Source organism: Taeniopygia guttata, chromosome 2, assembly GCF_048771995.1.
Source record: "Taeniopygia guttata chromosome 2, bTaeGut7.mat, whole genome shotgun sequence".
NCBI classification, from domain to species: domain Eukaryota; kingdom Metazoa; phylum Chordata; class Aves; order Passeriformes; family Estrildidae; genus Taeniopygia; species Taeniopygia guttata.
The window spans coordinates 23,030,805-23,048,896 of record NC_133026.1 but is presented as its reverse complement, the minus strand read 5'-3'; the positions used below and the strand labels follow the sequence as shown (position 1 = coordinate 23,048,896).

The window sequence follows — 18,092 nt, the reverse complement described above, 5'->3', positions numbered from 1 at the left end:
AGTGGGAACACCAAGGCAGCCGCTGCCTTAAGTGACGTATTTATGATCAGAGAGGATCACACGAGGGCTGCCTGTCTTAGTCTACCCAGCAAGTAATACTTCACCTGCTTTACAAATGGTTTCTCAATCTTAAGTGAATTATCTTTGTGCATGTCTGAATAGATGAAAAAGCTTAAGGGCAGTTGGTGCCAGACATATGAAAAAGTGGAAAGTTTCCCATGGCTTTCAGCCTTGTGATTGCTCTTCTGAGCTGCAGTCTTGGAGGAAAAAACTTAATCTGCAAATGCTATCTTATTTTCTTGTAAGAATAGGACCACAGCTTTATCTTTGTAAAAAAATTTTAATCCTAAAGACTGATCTTTCAAAGGAAAGAAAAGTTCCTGACAATATGGAAGGGGCAAAGAGTCATAAGAAAAACGTATCTGAGAAGGAATTTTCACCAGAATTATGAGAAATTCTGTCACCCATTTCACTTTGAAATCCTATTTGCCATGTACTCTGTTGCAAAACTATGGTATAGTACATATTTTTCTCCCATCAGTTCCTTCTTCTCGCATTATTCACAGGTTAGAGATCAGTTTCCTACAGCTTGTAGAGCACAGCAGGAGCTGAGAAGAAGTGACACACAGACAGCCCTAAGTCTGCATATCTGAATTCCCAACTTCCACAGTTTCTTCTGCAACATTACTGGGCACATGATGGATGACTCTTTCCCTTATTTTCTGTGGGGCATAACCATTTTTCCACTTGATAGGTCAGCCAGCTAGAAAATCAATACATGCAGACCGGTGGGCCCTAAGAGTCATCCTGTAAGCATGATAATTATATCCAAAATGCTGCAATTAACAACACGCACCACTACAAGCTCCACTTTTCGAGTGACCAGAGTGATGATTCAGAGCACAACCCTGTACAAAGCTCCTATTTTAGGCTACAAAACTGGAAAAATTAGAACTCTTCAATAATTCTATGTTAAAAACATCCTGCTTATAATTATTATGTTATGCTGGTAACAGGATTTGTGTAGAATTACTGACCCATATTAGAGGAGTAGGGCAACCAGTAGCTAGCTTAGAGTAGTTAACTTGCAATTAGCTCAAAATTATTTCATTACTTGGCACATTGTTTTCTTACACAAAGCTCCCATAATTTCTTTTCTAAAATTACAGAGAGAATTGCTGATTAGGAATCTCCACGAGCCTGGAATTTATGCACTTGTTCAATTTCAAAATAAAAAAACCTAAATTATATACTTATGCACATATACTTGTGCACTTATGCACACATATAGGCCAGGCTTACTGAGATCTTTAGGAGAAACATATTCAGGCTTTCAAAACAGGGGTACACACATTAACAAAATAATTTCCATCTGCAAAACAGTCTTTCCTTCCCTTTACAGTATTTGCAATAATTTAGGCAGGTAGCAGAATATTTTCACAGCAGTCTTAATCTTTATAATGCATTGGAAAAGTTGTGTTTCTTAAATGTTTTTAACAAATGAATAGCTGTGAATTTGGAAAAAACTCTACACGTATTGATTACACAAGGGAAAAACGAAACCTCTGGTTTTATATTATTTCTAAAAATATTGATCATATTTGCACACATGTACAAACTTTTTGGAAACATCCTTCAACATTCCTAAAAAAATAACAAAGAACCATAGTCTTCATGTTTCCCTTCTTTTTTTGTTACCCTTTGCATTCTTATCTTATGCTTCCCACTGGTTTCACTATCTGTTCTTCTGATTTGGTAAGAAATCCTGCTGCATGTCTGAGAGAGTTAGGAAGGAAAAGAAACTCTTGCAGTGACAGAGCTGCTCTGCAGGCTGACAGTTTGAGACATGGCTTCTAAATAATTCAGTCTGGGACCAGATATGGCAATTCTGTCTATGCAGAAATACCTCAGAGTTGAGGTCAAACATTTCACATTGTCAAGAACAAACAATTAGTAAGTAGAATTTCCACACTTTGAAATGGGTTCATTGTTTGCTTTCAGTTATATAGGTAGGAAGTATTAGTATGGGTGGACTCAAGTTGCCATCCTTAAAAAAACCCAACAAAAACTCTCAACATTTGTGACTACATTATTTGGGAGTTACTTCATTTTCTCCTGCATTGGAGTTGATGTTGGCTGGTCAGTATAGTGGTAAGTTCAGGGCTAGAGGTGTCACCATCACAAACAGGGATGGTTCTGTAATTTGCAAATGGCAAGGCAACCAAAAAGGTAGATTATGCAAAGACAGCAGTGGAATATGACCAAATATTTAATATTTACACTTCACTTACACATATAATTAGCTTTTTTTCCTGAGTATACAAACAAAATCACGTTTCTGTTTTCACCCATACACTTTAGGCAGACTAAATTGTATAAATGTAATAGATTATCTGAAGGCTAAGTACATCCTCTAGGTGTGTGCACACATCTCTGCACACGAGTTTCACACAAAAGAACTTACTCAGTTCCAGAAGAGGATTTCTTAGCACAGTTCACTGTCCCTTTTGCACTGCTACAAAACAAATGCTGATGACAGCAATAGGAATAATACTTCCAGAAAAATGAACTGTTTAATTAAAGTCTATAGAATGCAAATTCATCATGCTATTCAACATGAAAGTTCTTTTCAGTTAGATAAAGGATTTTTTGAAGGGTTGTCTGTTTTAATTTTTTTTTTTTTTTTGAACAAGCTTAATGTCTTAGGTCTGGAAGCAATCAAACTGGAGGTGACTGTGAAGTATAACTCTGAAAATGCTTGCAACATAACTCTGGCCAATTGCAATGTTGTTATTATAGTTCTGGTTTCTGCTGGAGCCATGGTCATGAAGCTGCACAGGAGTCATTGAAGAGCACTCACAAAAATCCCCTTCCCCCACCACCCCTCAAGCAGCATGGATTAAATAACTGCTGCTCAGCTGCTGTCTTTTAAATAAAAATATTCTCTTCATTGTTCATGTAGCAGTGGCAGGTTGAAGTACATTTTGCCTTTGTTTTCTTTTTCACTCCCCAAGTCATGGATCACCAGGCAGGACCACACTGAGAAAGGGTTTGGCATGTTTCACCAATTTTGCTTTTCTTTAAGCACAGGGAAGAAAAAGGCACCCAGAGGAACTTCTTTTCTCTTATTTAACATGGACAAAAAAGCATCAGAAAACAGTAATTATTTAGTTCAGACAGAAAATTTGTGAAATCATGTCACAGTTTCAAATGAAAGTTCAGGATTTTTCAGGGACATGCCCTATACCTATCATAAATATGAAAATTGGTACTGTTGGTTTATGCTACTATCCTAAATATTTTTAAAAATTATCCACAAACTGTTTTATTCTCGAAAACATGGTTTTTTTCCTACAGAATTGGAAGTACTGAGGAAAAACTTAGCCCAGAGTGTTAAGTGGGTCAGAGAAAGACAAAAATAGAAACAGATTGGTTTGGTAGAGTATGTGAGAATGGTTATGTGATCTAAAAATCCCCAGAATCAATCCTTGGTAGTTTCTACACCAAAGATTTATTGCGAGGCAGACTGATAACACAGTATTATGTATGTGTGCCATCCTCTGCTCCTTTCCCTACCACTTGCCAATGGTAACTGTCAGGGACAAAACATTCATTTTGATGGACTTTCAGTCTGCCTTGATATGGATGTTTGCATGTTTGTAGGAACCTTGAAAACTCCAGTTTGGGAGGCAGCTAACCCTGAGATCCTAGGAGTATTCAGGATAATCTATCGACCTGCCCCGTAAGCTCACTCAGCTATTTTTTGAGAAATGTAGTTCTTAAGCCTAGAACATTATTTTTAAGTTGTAGTGAAGTTATCTACAGGTACTTTTACATTAAATTTCATGTTTAATTGTATTGATTCTCCTACTAATTCTTAATTTTGATACTTTTGGAGCTGGGGTTTATGAACACCTTGACAATAATGACTAATCAACGTCTAATCCCCTGATTTGATTCAACATCAATACATGTCCTACAAATTGCTTTTTTTGGCAGTAAAACACAATACTTTATGAAAAGAATGTGTATTTACTGTAGTAGATAAAAATCTTACAGCACTATACAAACAAGGAAAACTGTTCTGGTCATCTGGTCATCATTTAGACAGCCTCTAAATCCATTATCAGAAAAAAAAATATCTGTCAGTAGTAATTAAACATTTTCCAGTAGTGTGCTACAAATCTCAGATGCCTGGTTATTACCTTTGACTATCACAGATGCTATACAGTGCTCTCATTGTTTATCTAGCTAGCTGATGGTTTCCAGCGTAGGTAGGTGACTCAAACTGCACCCACAGCACCTCCCCAGCCAGGGGTGCTGGAAGAGTACCACACGCAGAGATGTCTGCATGCTTAGCCATTCTCAGGAATGTGAAATATTGAAAGCTGAAGACAGAGTCAGGACATGGAAGCAATGTACAAAGCTTAAGTCAATTCTTCTACTTATATGGCAAAGCTGAGAAAGCAGCTTTTTATGCATATTTTCGCTTATTATACCTCCTCTCCTCCCACACCATGAAACAGTATCACTTACGAGGACACTAGTAGAGTGGTTGAGGCAAATGTTCCTATATATGGAAGAGTCTGAGTTAAAGATAGATCTAGATGACAGATCATGTTAAATTCTCATCATGCCCATGCTCCTCATGGAGGAATGATGAAGGAAAATCCCACTATATAACTCCAGACACTTAATGACAGGAAAAAATACTTGAAAAACTGAGAAAGAGTCCTAAATTCCTATTTATTTCCTCTTGTGATACCATCCATAATGTTAGTCGACATCTTTCAATGAACCTGACACCTGAGCAAGCATTTATGTTTTTAGTTAACAGCAACATAATGGTGCCAAATAATATTTGTCAAAAAATCATTTTTCATTTGAGAGGACAATCTCCATAGCCAAACAACCTGCAAGATCAGTGTTGCACTGTAATCATAATTCAAACCACAAGCCTAAATATGTGGTTTCTATTGCCAACATATAATGTTTGCTGAATATTTAATAAAGTGTTCCCAGACTTTAACACTATATGCAGGCATTTTCCTTAAATGGATAAGGACATTGATAAGGAATATGATTGCCATTTTTGTCAGTCCTGAGGTATGCATGTAAATGTTTATCATCTTTACAATCTGGTTCTACGCAGACAGGTTTTATCCATATATCTTGTATTTTTTAAATAGCATGTGTTTGCTACAACAAATATTTTTACCACATGCCTTTTTCTGGTTTCAGGTTAAAACTTTATCATCTCCTATACATGATATTTTACAAAATCTTCCTTTTTGTGTTGAATTCCTGTGCCAGTTAAAGACATAATGAAGACTTCTCTCCCCAAAATATTTTTAAACCTGAACACTTCTAATAACTGAACAGTAAGCCAAATAAAAGAGGACTGAGCCTGTATAACCAAAATTATACAAGACTGTTCTCACTCTGAGTGACAAACATAGAAACTGGCACAACTGAGGACCACACTGCTCTGAAGACAAAAGCCTCCTCCTACTTTCCACCCTGTGGGAAATGAAGAATGGCTGGTTGGTCCACATAGCTGCAAACCCATAATTTCTCCTCACCTCCCAGCTATCACCCAATCTGCCTCCAAGCCTCTGCAGGTGATCCCATGGATGACAAATCCTTGGCGTATAGGCAGATAACATTTGGCACAGTCTCCTCTGCCTGAAGATTTGACTCCTCTGAGTTCAACAGCAGCAGAACCACTCTCTCCACCACACACTTCTTTTCTGGCTGCTAAAGCTTCTCTGTGAAGATGCCTGCCCTGTGCTCTACTCATGACACTGGGTTCAGCAATAGTGCCATTCACTGCAATGCTGAATGAAACCTGCTTTTATCCACATTTCTGTCTGAGCAGGAAGAGAGGTTCAGGCTCCATCAGGGGCTTCAGAGCAGCTCGGGCCACCAAGAGCAATGCCAGACGAGGGCTCAATGGGCACATGCAGCCCATATCCCAGCCCTCTCCATTGCATCCAGCTCCTATGGTGGTCTTTCCATAGAGGCCTGTAGTGGGGCTGTAAAAACACAGCATGGTAAATTCAGAATGAATATGTAAAGGATGTGTACATGGGCATGCATTCAAGATGTACACTTCACAGCTGGATTTCAGAACTGGCAAAGACAGAGTGTAAAAAATAAAAATAGTTTTCTATGAGACAGTTTCAGTCTTGATAAAGAAACATCATTTGAAGACTGAAACAACACTCAGGGACTTCTTTTGAAATTCCTGCAGTTTCTATCCAGAGTCTTGGTTTCAGCTGTTCCCTCCGCCTCTGCATGGTTAATTTTGAGCATCCCATAAACACACATGGTGGGAATGAAGGGCAGGATTGAGGGGAAAAACATGTGACCAGCTTTATTCTCATTCCAGACAAATGGGGAACAAACCAAATAATCCAAATATCAAAGTAATTTACTGTGAAGCTTAGTGGCAGACTGACAGAAACTGATAGTTACTTAAACATACTGTAAGCAGATTAATAATAATTATTTAATAGGAAGCTAAGTACATTGTATCTAGTTTGGTTACAAGCTGTACAGATTGCTACAAGCTGTACAGATTTCTTAGCCTTTTCAGAGTGGATAAAATAAAAAATTACTATGTGCTAGAAGCTTCTTTCTTTGCTGACAGAAACCAACTACACTTTTGCCCCCTCTTAAACAAACCAGTGTACTTTTCACTCCATAAATCTCATATTACTTCCTTCCTTTTCATTTATTTTGAACCAGAAGGAGGAGTTTTTAACAGAAGTGCTCTATGGCAGTAGGAGGAAAACAGCAAATCAGGATGGAAGCCACATAAGGAAAGTAAATCAAAAGTAATAAAATCATGGAGATCTAGCAAGGTTTGTGGGGGGAAATGAAGTCAAAGTTGACTGAATCCAGAGCTGGAGAAACATTACACATGAGAAAATACCATTAAAAATAGGCTGCACTCATAACAGATGAGATGGGAAATGAAGTAATAATTTATAATAAAGATAGGAAAAAACCTGCCAGGTTTGCAAATTTCAAATGAGATGCAAGTTTGAATAACAAGCGATAATGAAATGCAAGCGCACAATCTTAAGGGTAGAACACCAAGGAACAATTTAATTAAAAGGAAAACAATATGCTCTGCAACACAGCATAAGAAATAACATACTGCCTGGTGTTTCTGTTCAGCTAAGTAGATAGACGTCTATCCGATACGGCAAGCAATACATTCCAGTGCTTGAAAAATTTTGCATAAAGACTTGAACTTGACCTGAAAAAAATACCAGTAATGACTTAGGTCATTATTCCAAATAGATATTTTCTAAAATTCTTTAGTCTGATTTTGAGTGACATGAGTATGAAACAAATGGAAATGTCTGTGGGCATTAGAACTTCTGCTGTGCATGTATATAAAAGTAGCTTTACTTTCAAAAGCAGAATATGCCAAGCATTTACTGTGATAAATAGGACCATTTTTTCCCCAATCCCTAAGAATGGTCTTTAAAAATTCACACAGTTTTGCAAGCCTTCTATAAAGGAAAAAACCTCACACCCTAGAAATCTCATATGTGATATTAAGCAATGCAATAGAAGAGTAGCTTATTTTATATTGAAGGATATTAACTACAGTATGGGATATTGCAGAAGAAGAAGGTCTGCAGATTTGCAAATTACTGTCATGCATGATTTATAAATGTAAATGTGAATAGTAGGTGATAATGAAATACAAGCAAGCAAATACACATGATAGATCAGGTACCCTGGGGAGGTGGGGGAAGTGTGCTGCCCTAAAAGTACATTTTCAAATGTCAGAGTTGGACCCAAATGGCATGAGAAAGCTGCATAGAGTGGAATTTTAGGAAACTGGCATGTGGATAATACCAAATGAAGGTAAAGGTAAAATGAGTGTTAACAGTTGTGTGAGAAAATACACTACTAAAGTGTATTTAAAATAAAGGCATTCATCTTAGTCTGAAAAAGAAAATACTGCTTACATTGCCCACTAAATTTAGTCAAGATTACCAAACCTTAGAAAGTCCACAAAATAAGGCAATGTATATAGATGAATATTAGCTTAAGTTAATTGATATTATTGATGTACTATGATTAGTAATACACAAATACAATACCCAGGAGACAGACAAGGAATGCAGATTCCGAGGACAGTAACTGCTCCTGGGAAGAAAGGGCAAAGCAAACACCAAGAGGAGCTTTTCCACTCAAAAATACCTCTGGACACCAGCAAATTTCCTTCCATGTAGCAATGGCAGATTGAAGGAACTAATCCGTGCTTTCCTATATTTTGACTGTTTTTGTAGTTAACAATTCAGCTGTTGTTTAGATTGAAGGACTGTGCATCAAGAAATCTTACAAGTGTCTTTTGAAGAATTATGTGGAATTCTTTTTAGGGAGTACTGGGGTCAAGGTTAAAAATGCACTCACCATATACAACTTTGCCTGACAAGAGAGAAGTGGCATACTTTGATAAGGCTGTTAAAAACTTGAAGAGGGTAAAGTCAGACACAGCTCCATTAACAAGAAAAAAAAAAAAAAAGAAAAAAAAAGGAAAGAAAAGCAAAAAAGAAAAATGTGAACTGTGTTACATGGATCTGCCTATTTCATCTTGTCTTAGTATCGTTGCAGTAGCTGTCTGCTGTTTTCCGACTGCCTTTTAAAGCTGCAATGATTTTAGTGTTGGTATGCAGAGGCAGAGTTTGATGGCCTTCCAAATCTGTATTTACAATTTAAGAATTAGTTACAGAGGGCTCTATCAATATGTGAATTATTAAAACAGAGCACTACTAAAACAGTAAAAGATAAAGAGGTTAAGTATCTAAAATTATCTGTAACCTGTAACCTGATGCCTCATGTAAAGCCTACATGTACGTAAAATGAAAGCTTGGAATTTTTTGGCAACTTAGACAGCTGACTTTTTAGAACAGTTTTCCATCAATTAACATTATAGCTTTGCCTGAAATTGAGCCATGGATATCTGGTACGCTTTCCTTTAATATATTCCATGATATCTACCTGAAGTAGCTATACCAGCTCAGAAAATTTAGTATAATGTTTTAGGTGGCACATGTAAAGATATATTATAAAAAACTAAACATGAAATGTAAGAAAAAGGAAAAATCCTCCTTAAGAATGGATATATTAAATATTTAAGTTTCATATACTATATAACAGACTACCAGTAGTACCTGGGCACCCCAGATATCTGCAGGATGTCTTGAGGGAGGCATTCAGAAAAGAGCTTTCAAAAGAGCTGCGCCATGGCCAAACCTTCAAAGGGTTAATTACACAGCTGAGTGTCTATTCCATTTACTGACAAGCAGAAAATGTTGTAATTTTTTGGATTTATGAATTGCTAGGGTCAGTCTGCATCTTGCACACAACAGTGTCTGTCTAGCTCTATCCCTTCCATGCTGGGCAGAGACAATCCCTCTCTCGCTTGGAACCCCAGAGCCCTCTAAGCCGCTTGCTCTGTAACCTTGGCAGCTGGGGCTAACACAATTCTTCATTTTTGTTTTTGCAACAGGGCATCTCTAAATAAAAACTACAGAGCCTTGTTAGCCAACAACCGAGCGTGAAATTGTGACATTGCAATCCCCAGCTCTAAGACTCAATCAATATTTTTTCATTACAGATTTGTACAGTTAGGTCAACAGGAAGAAAAATGCACATGGAGCAAAATAGACAAAACAGCAGAGAATTACAAAATCTCTTCCAAGATGTAAGATTATTTTCATTGAAATGATGTAAAAAATATGCTCTGATGTAGTTTTTAAATAAAAATGAAGGAAACCTACATTAGATTTGACACAACAAAATTATCTCTATTGCCTGTACTGACGCATCTTGGTAGTACAATCTGTCTGACATTTGAAAGGTTTACTATTTCCTTAAAAAAATTACATCATTGTATATTAAGCAAATGTGAACATAAGAAACAGGTTTAAACTGCTGAATTTTCTGGATGATGTTTTCATTGAATTAATTAGTAGGAAGAAGGATTAGATAGAGGCACAGGGCTAAGCTGGTACATTTCTGCTTGAGAATCAGGGGCAATCTGCTCCACAATGCAGTTGCTGCTCTGACCCATTTCCAACAATGTAATATAAGCTCAGTAGTATACATATACTGGACCACTCATTTTCCTTAACCATGCTGAAAATCATGAAGATAAAACCAAATATACCTGAAATTTTTGATAATGCAAAGGTGGTCACTACAGACCACTAGTAGCTTGCTACTGGGTAAAGTAGGTTGTACTTTACCTTCTACAGTTTTGATAGCAGTTTAACAATCCCTAACATAAAGCCTCATGATAAATCAGGATAATTTGGTAACAGAAATAAAGATCGTACTTGCATTTTTAAAACCTTATTTTTACATAATCAAGCATTTGTTGAAGTAATATTTTTCTCCTATATTTGAAGAGAAACATCACTTTGTACCATCAAATACTCTTACTCCCAGGAATTATGGTTACAATAAGCCAAATATCTGTTATGTGTTAGACGTGAATCTGTGTCAGAACAGCTACATTACAATGTGAATTAAACCTCATATGTATCTACACTCTTGTTGAAAATTCACTGACACTTAATAATACTAATATGAAACCATGGCCTTGATCTGAAGGACAGCCATCACAGAGGGATTTAGAGGGCTTTTATAATTCTAGTGAATATTTTACCCCAATCAAGTTGCTTGCTGAAAGCCCTAAGACCAATTTTTTCTTCTGATAGGAACACCCTCAGAAAGACTGGCTTTATTACAGGTCTTTATTGTTAAACTATTTCTTCTACTCACTTGTCCAAAGACTGTCTCACTGCCAGTTAGGAATTTGCTTCTTCATATGTTACTTTCACTCTATCTTTCCTAAACCAAATACAAATCCTCTGTCCTTCACCACTGTCTTACAAGGTTCAAAAAGCCAAACTATTTAATGAAGACTTAAAAAAACAAGGTCACTTTAAAATCAACAGTGGACTGAAGTTTAACTTAGTTGGTTAGAGCATGGTGGTAGTAACACCAAGGTTGTGGGTTCAATTTGCTACAGGACATTACTGAAAGAGTTTGTGGTCCTTGTGGGTCCCTTCCAACTCAGACTATTCTGTGAGGTGTTTGTAAATTTAAAATGGCTTTTGCAAACTCAACTGTTCTTCGTTTCAGCAGCAAATAGAAGTAACTATGGATTTGAGCACAGCAGGAACAGCCAAGTCTTTCTTCATGTCTAACAGTAAGGATAGAAAGACTCTGGAACAGGCTACCCAGAGGAGGTGGTGGTATCACTATTACTGGATGTTTTTAAAAACAGGTTAGTCAAACATCTGTCAGAATGACACATATAGAGCTGATTCTGCCTTGGGGAAGGCAGGATAGACTGGATGACCTCTTGAGGCTCTTCCTGCCCTATTTTTTATGATTCAGTGATTCAGCACATAGCTTTGAAACACCCTGGGGCTTGATTCTTTTCTCACTTCATGTTATTTTTAAACTGGTGCAACTTCACTGACTTCAGTAGAGCTTTTCCTCCCTGTCCTGCAGTAAGTGTGAGAAGAATCAGAACTCACATTTCTTACACAAACGGAGGTTGGGTCTTCCCTCCCACTGTGCTGCACAGCTGATTTCCTGAGATAACATTTTTTACCTCTTTAAAGCAGGCAATATCAGTGATTTAAGTCAACCTTTGTATTATTTTAGTAAAAATCTGAGTTCCATTATATGAAGCAAAGGTGAAAAAAAATTTAAGTAGAAACATGCTTTGCAATTTTCAGTGAATGTCAACTTTTTCTCCCAACATATCTCTCTTTGTGTAGACATGGAGCTTGGGACTGAGAAAATTCCACCTCAGCTACCAAAGGAAGCCACAGTAGATAGCAAAGAGGAAGAAAAGAAACAGGAGGGCCAATACTAAGTATTCAGCATGGCCTCAGAAACAAGGACACAACACACTACAGCTGGCTGCAAGATCTTGTAGACAGGGTATTCTAAAAATGTTACAGACTGGGGGTGAGTTTAGCATGTGAGCTAATAAGTGTGGAAGCTAATCACATTCCCATCCATCAATCTCTAAGGACAAAGAAATAGATAAAATATGTCAGAAGCCCCCGAAGCTACACAGCATCTAGAACACTACATATTTGAAAATGTCAGAGTTATCCACATTCCACATGCAGTCAGCAGGTTTACACAGAGCTTAAAATACCCAGATAATCTGCACTCCATGCCACAATCAGTAAAATACTGTTACATTGCACCAACTTCAAAAAGAGGAACCAAAGAAAACCCAGTCTATACTGACTAATTTGTTCTTTGGCTATCATCATCCATAGATGTTACCTATCTATGGACATCACCATCTCTCTTGTGGTATTCATATATATATGTATGTATGTATGTATGTATGTATATTATAATTAATTAATTAATTAATTAAAATTAATTATGTATATTAAAAATATCACAAAAATCTTTTCTGCTCATTTCATTTTGCTTTTAATGGATAATAAGTTGCCTGCTTATTTTTTTGATGTGAAGGACATTCAACACCAAGTAGTAAACTATGCTTTTCATATGTTTAATCTAATTCAAACTACCAATAAAAAAATAGAAAAATGGTTATTACAAATACACTGCAAAAATATTAAATATAAATATAAATTTAAACTATAAATATAAATATAAATATAAATATAAATATAAATATAAATATACATATACATATACATATACATATACTTGTAGGTGTATTTTAGAAAATTCATAGATATGAAGATTTTTAAAAGTGAGAGACTTCATCTGAAACACTGCTCAGGGCTCCAACACTTTTTGAGACCTTTGGGAGATCCTGTCTTCTGATTAGTTCTACAGTGGTCACCCCTCTTCTGTACTCTCATATCCCTGGAACAGTTTATGCAAAACTTCATGAAAAAGATGGTGAAGATATGAATGGAAAAATTCTCATAGGCTGCTAATTCCAGTGGTAATTGAACGTGGCATATTTCCTCTATTCTGGTCTAACTGGGATTTGAATATTTGTTTCCCTCAAGTAAAGGTTGTGAAATCCCCTGAAACACAAAGCTATGATGAAAAGGTCCCTAGTGTGGAAAAGAGATTTCATTTACTTGTGCAGTGCTTTGAGATTTGATTCTTCACTTAAGAGTACCAGATTTCCTTGGGATGATGAAACATTGTATAAAACCCCAAGGAACACGGAAAGGTTCAACTCCCACCTCTGGATTCCTTCCATTAAGAAAATGGTATCTGCAGATTTGGTGGGAGGTGGCAGGGGTGTAAGTTTTTGGCCTGAGGAAGAGTTAAAAATTAGTGAGAGGTTTCAAGATGTGTTCAAAAAAATAGTTTATGTGTACTCAGAGAAAACCTGTACAAAGTTTAATGTGACAGCAAATTACACAGCCTTGTCTTTTAAGAAATCCTCTGTCAAGCACCCTCCACAGTACCTCAGGATGTTGCCTTCTCTGCTTCTGAATTTGAAAACCTGTTTCACCCTGCTCCTTTGAAAAGGCCTACTCTGCATCCAAGTTTATCATAAGGTCATCTTTTTTTTCTATGCTTTTTTCCTGCCATTATATTTGCTTATCTCAATTAGATTGTGAGCCTTTGAGATGGGTGATGGCAATCAGAGATAGCTGCATGCTGTCATGTTAGTTATCACATGCCAGCTGATTTCAAACTACCCAGCTCTTCCAGAAATGAATATTATTCATTTGAACAGGACCTTTCTTTAACTTGTTTATGTGGTCGGTTTAGTTTGTGGGGTTTTTTTTTGTTTGTTTTGTTTTCTTTTCCAGCAATGCACTGTGCATAATGGGCAAGCCTGAGTACTAAGCCTTCTGGGTATTTTCTGAGAGAAAAATTCCAAAGTTACCTGAAGCATCTTGAGTTTGAAATCTTTTTAGTATTATCTTACTGATCAGCTGCCCAGATCTCTTCATAGATATGGATTGAAATATCTGCAATAATAAACACTATATAGAGAAATAAAGAGGCAAAGAAGTGGATATCTTTCTAAGTGTAAACCTTCATGACTTAATCAGGGGCATGCCTGTGTATTCTGTTTTTACTCAAGCTTTGTGCACCTCCTCCCTTTGTACTGTTCTTTAACCTGTCAAAAATGGTATCACTTATTGTTTACTCATTCAGAGAATCAAGTCCAATATAGTTAAAACAGTGAATACAGCCTCTTTAACACACTACTTAAAGCAGGGCTACCTTGTCTTCTATAGATACAAAGACATTTCTGACACTATTCTTCCCATCTGCCACCTCTCCTGCTCATCATAAGCAGCTCTTTGCATCAATGTAGAGGCTTGGACCTTGACTGCCTTCACTGAAGGAGATAACCAAGTGAGTAGTCTTTACACTGCTCACTAGAAGTCATTAGAAGCAGTATTTTCTAGCCCCAAAAATTTGGTTATATTTTTGTAAGACTTCTCACATAATTAGAGTTAAGAAAGTTCAATATATGCAATTTACTTCTGTCTCAGTTTTTAGTTCTTAATAATAATATGAATTTCATTAATAAATGCATTCATGGGGTTGTCTGAAATTGTGCATTAACATTTCTCCTAAAGCAATATACTTTTTATCTACACGCTATTTTCCTATCTGTCTGCATAACGCCCCTAGAATTTCTTTTAAGATACTGCAATTCAATAATTACTCAAGACCCCCATCTACAAATTAATGTGACTGGAGCATTTAAGTATCATTGAACAGGCAGGAATGAGTTCCCAATGGAAAGGCCAGCCAGTTACCTCAATAAAAACAGACTGTGTGCAGAGGGGGGTAGCAGTCTGCAAAGCTGAACACATGGTCTGAGATCTCTGCATGATGGAGTATTATTTAATATCCTATTGCCTGGTATATTTAGGGTGACTGAACCTAGCCTTACTCTGAGCCAAGGGAGCCACATCCTAAGACAAATGTAAAATAATGACATTTCTCTTCCATAATACACAAAATACATTCCTAAACAAAGACCAAAATTTCTAGAGTCAAAGATACAGCAAATTTTAAACACTACAATGTCAAGGCCTTATTGTGCACTTCAGGCTAGTGACCCACCACATTCTGCAGATAATGAAGAACTTGCTAAGAAGAAGAAACAACAAAGTTGACAGGAAACACACAGACTGATCACCATGACATAGCAACTATAAAGAAAAGAAAACATGAAAATGTATTGGATCAAGTAGTACTTGATAGCAAAGATGACAACATATTACCATTTAAATATTGTGGCTGGAGGTGAGTTAATAATGGTCATGGTAAGTGCAAGTCATTAGGATTTCTTTGTGGTAGCCCTGTAAATTATACATGGGCTTGCTTTTAGGGAAATCACCTTTTTGCACTCCTGGAGCTTTTATGCCAAATAAAAAAATGAAGCAAGCATTATTATTCTTGCTTAGGTAGCAATTTTGATAAACAGGAAGGAGTCTCATAATTAGATAAAAAAAATTAATCACATTATGTCAAAATGAATTAATGCAGTCAAAAGTCACAGTAGTCCATTCTCTTCCTCCTCAGAAGGTATGCTTTACCTATGACTGCTGGGGGAGGCCTGAGAAGCTCCTTAATAAACACATTAACATACATTTTGGTGTATGCCTAGTATTATTCAAGTTATTAAAAATCTCTGTAAGTTAAGGATGATATGGAAAGCTGTCAAAGTGAAGAACAGCCCATATTCAAAATGCTAATGGGTATTAACCCACACATATAAATAAATAATTAATATGCAACAATTCTCTCTTCACATTTAAAGAAGATACTTTCAAATCTTTCAATTCACTGAGATTAGATTATGATCTCTTGAGCAAGCAGTTTTTTTGCAACCCCAGCTAGAAATCCTTTCTAATTTCCAGGACATCATGTTTTTCCTATGTGATTCAGGATAATTATCACAATTTAAAATAAATTATCCAGCAAAATTATTTTAATGTAACCAAGTATTAGAAGATGATTTTTTTCAGTTAAGAGTTCAGGAAGATCTGATTGACAGAAGTATATGTGACAAGGCTACAAATCCAGCTTCAAAGCTCCTATGATTGAGTGAAAATCATGCTGACATAGTGCAATCTAACTTCTAATTCTGTTGTTTTAAATCTGATAAAAAACCCTAAACTGATTGGTTAACCTTGAACCAGCAGGTTTTATGGTGGTTCCCAGTAACCAGCATGGAGCCACTGTACTCTGTTTAAATGAGATCAGGTACCCATTCTCAATCCAGATCAAATTTGTGCCACTGGGAAAGCAGGAGTGCACTGACCCCATCTCAACGACTGTGGAACCATGGCATAATTGGAAAATCTCTTTGTGCAGTAAATACACAGAGTGTATTTCATAAAAAATACATTAAAGCCCTTATAATAATTCAGAAATTTATTTCCTGTAATAACAGATAACAGTGCTTTAAAAGACAAAATGTTGCACAAAGGAGCTCAGACAAATTATCAGTTCTTCCATATCTATTTTCTTAATGCCAAATAAAAATCATTTTTACAAAATAGGTAAGGTCTATTTGGGAAAAAAACAAAAGGGGATGTCTGGTCTCAGAGATGACCTAATTTAACATATTTAGGAGGGAAATTCTGTCAGCTGGGAAGTAGAACACAACTTTCACCATTAGAACAGGACTGACCATATGCACACACTCAAGGCACAGCTAACATTCCTTTGGTGCACTCACAGTCTTAAATTTTTTATTACCCAGTGAAATTCACTCTAAAAGAAACAACTCTTGGAATAACAAAATAAAAAGGAAACAGATTTTCCTCCCTTACATCAAAACCACTGTGCCAGCCTGGAATCCCCTAATGACAATATGAGCCCAAGACAGAACAATGGCATAGCTGCTTGATAAATCACAGAAAATGAAATTAATATTTTATAAATGGGAATGGAAAAGTCTGTCAGGAAACCAAGGTTCTGCCAGGATTTCATTCCAAACCACATCAGAATGAGATACCAGAATACAAATACAACTGTGCAACTTGTCCTATGACCCTTTTGGAGGTCCATCTAAGTCACCTGCAGAACTGTATAAAAAGAGAGTGGAACACTCCCTTTTAAAGGAACACTGATCCATTTCCTACCTGCTGTGTTATTTCTCAAAGAATTCACGTGAATTTGCAACATGAGAGATGAAGCTCAGACCAACAGCTTTCCAAGTGGAAAGGCAAGTCCATGGCAACCCAAGGGCTACCAGTCTGCATGCATGCATGCCTACTCACACGTTTCTCATTCTCCTTCAGTTGTACCCCATTGCTCTTGCTCAAAATTTCACGTCTCTCAAGGATTTGTTTATTCCATTGTACCACTGGTGCTGAAGATTGCACATCATAACACAAGTAAGCAGCTCAAGTAACTTTACAATCTTGTGTATTCTAACATTATGAGCCATCACTGTTTTTTTCAACAATTTTTGCTCAGTGATCAATTAGCCACTGTATAAGCATGGGGAGTCACCATAGTCACCACACCCACCCTCCTGTTACTGTCACAAAAAGAAATTACCGGTCCTTTATTAAAATTCAGCATTTGATAAAGACAGATTTTGCTTTGTGCTTAAATTTTACTTTGTGTATTACTCTAAAAGACTGGAATACAGATTTATTTGGAAACTATTTTTTGCCTTCCAATTATTAAAAACAATATTTTATTTTAAATTTTATTTTCATCTGCTCACTCCCTGTTGACAAAAATGTCCTTCTTAAAGCCCATTAAAATAGTGAATCAGAAAATGGATGCTCTAATTTACTAAATAAAGTAAAAAATAAAAGACAATGTAATAAAAAGATAAAGCCTTCATAGAGAATTGCAGCAATTATATCTCCACAGCTACAATATAACCCAAAACTTTGCAAACCCTTTGATTATTGAACCATGGCTGAAGTGAATAATTTGGCTTTCACTAAGAAAACAAGCACATTCATTCTCACCACAATGGAGAGAGGCAGTTTTAATTAAACCTTATCAAAAGATGAATAAAGAATAAACTCAATACCCATTCCACAGGATTCTATTTTCATCTGTTTAGTTTAAGCTTGCCATGTTCATGC

General features: G+C 36.5%; 1 protein-coding gene across 9 annotated transcripts in view; it reads right to left on the bottom strand.

Moving 5' to 3' along the window:
• CDK14 (cyclin dependent kinase 14) overlaps positions 1-18,092 on the bottom strand; it is a 399,376-nt gene that overhangs the window by 113,860 nt on the left and 267,424 nt on the right. The gene's annotated exons all lie outside the window — the stretch shown is intronic.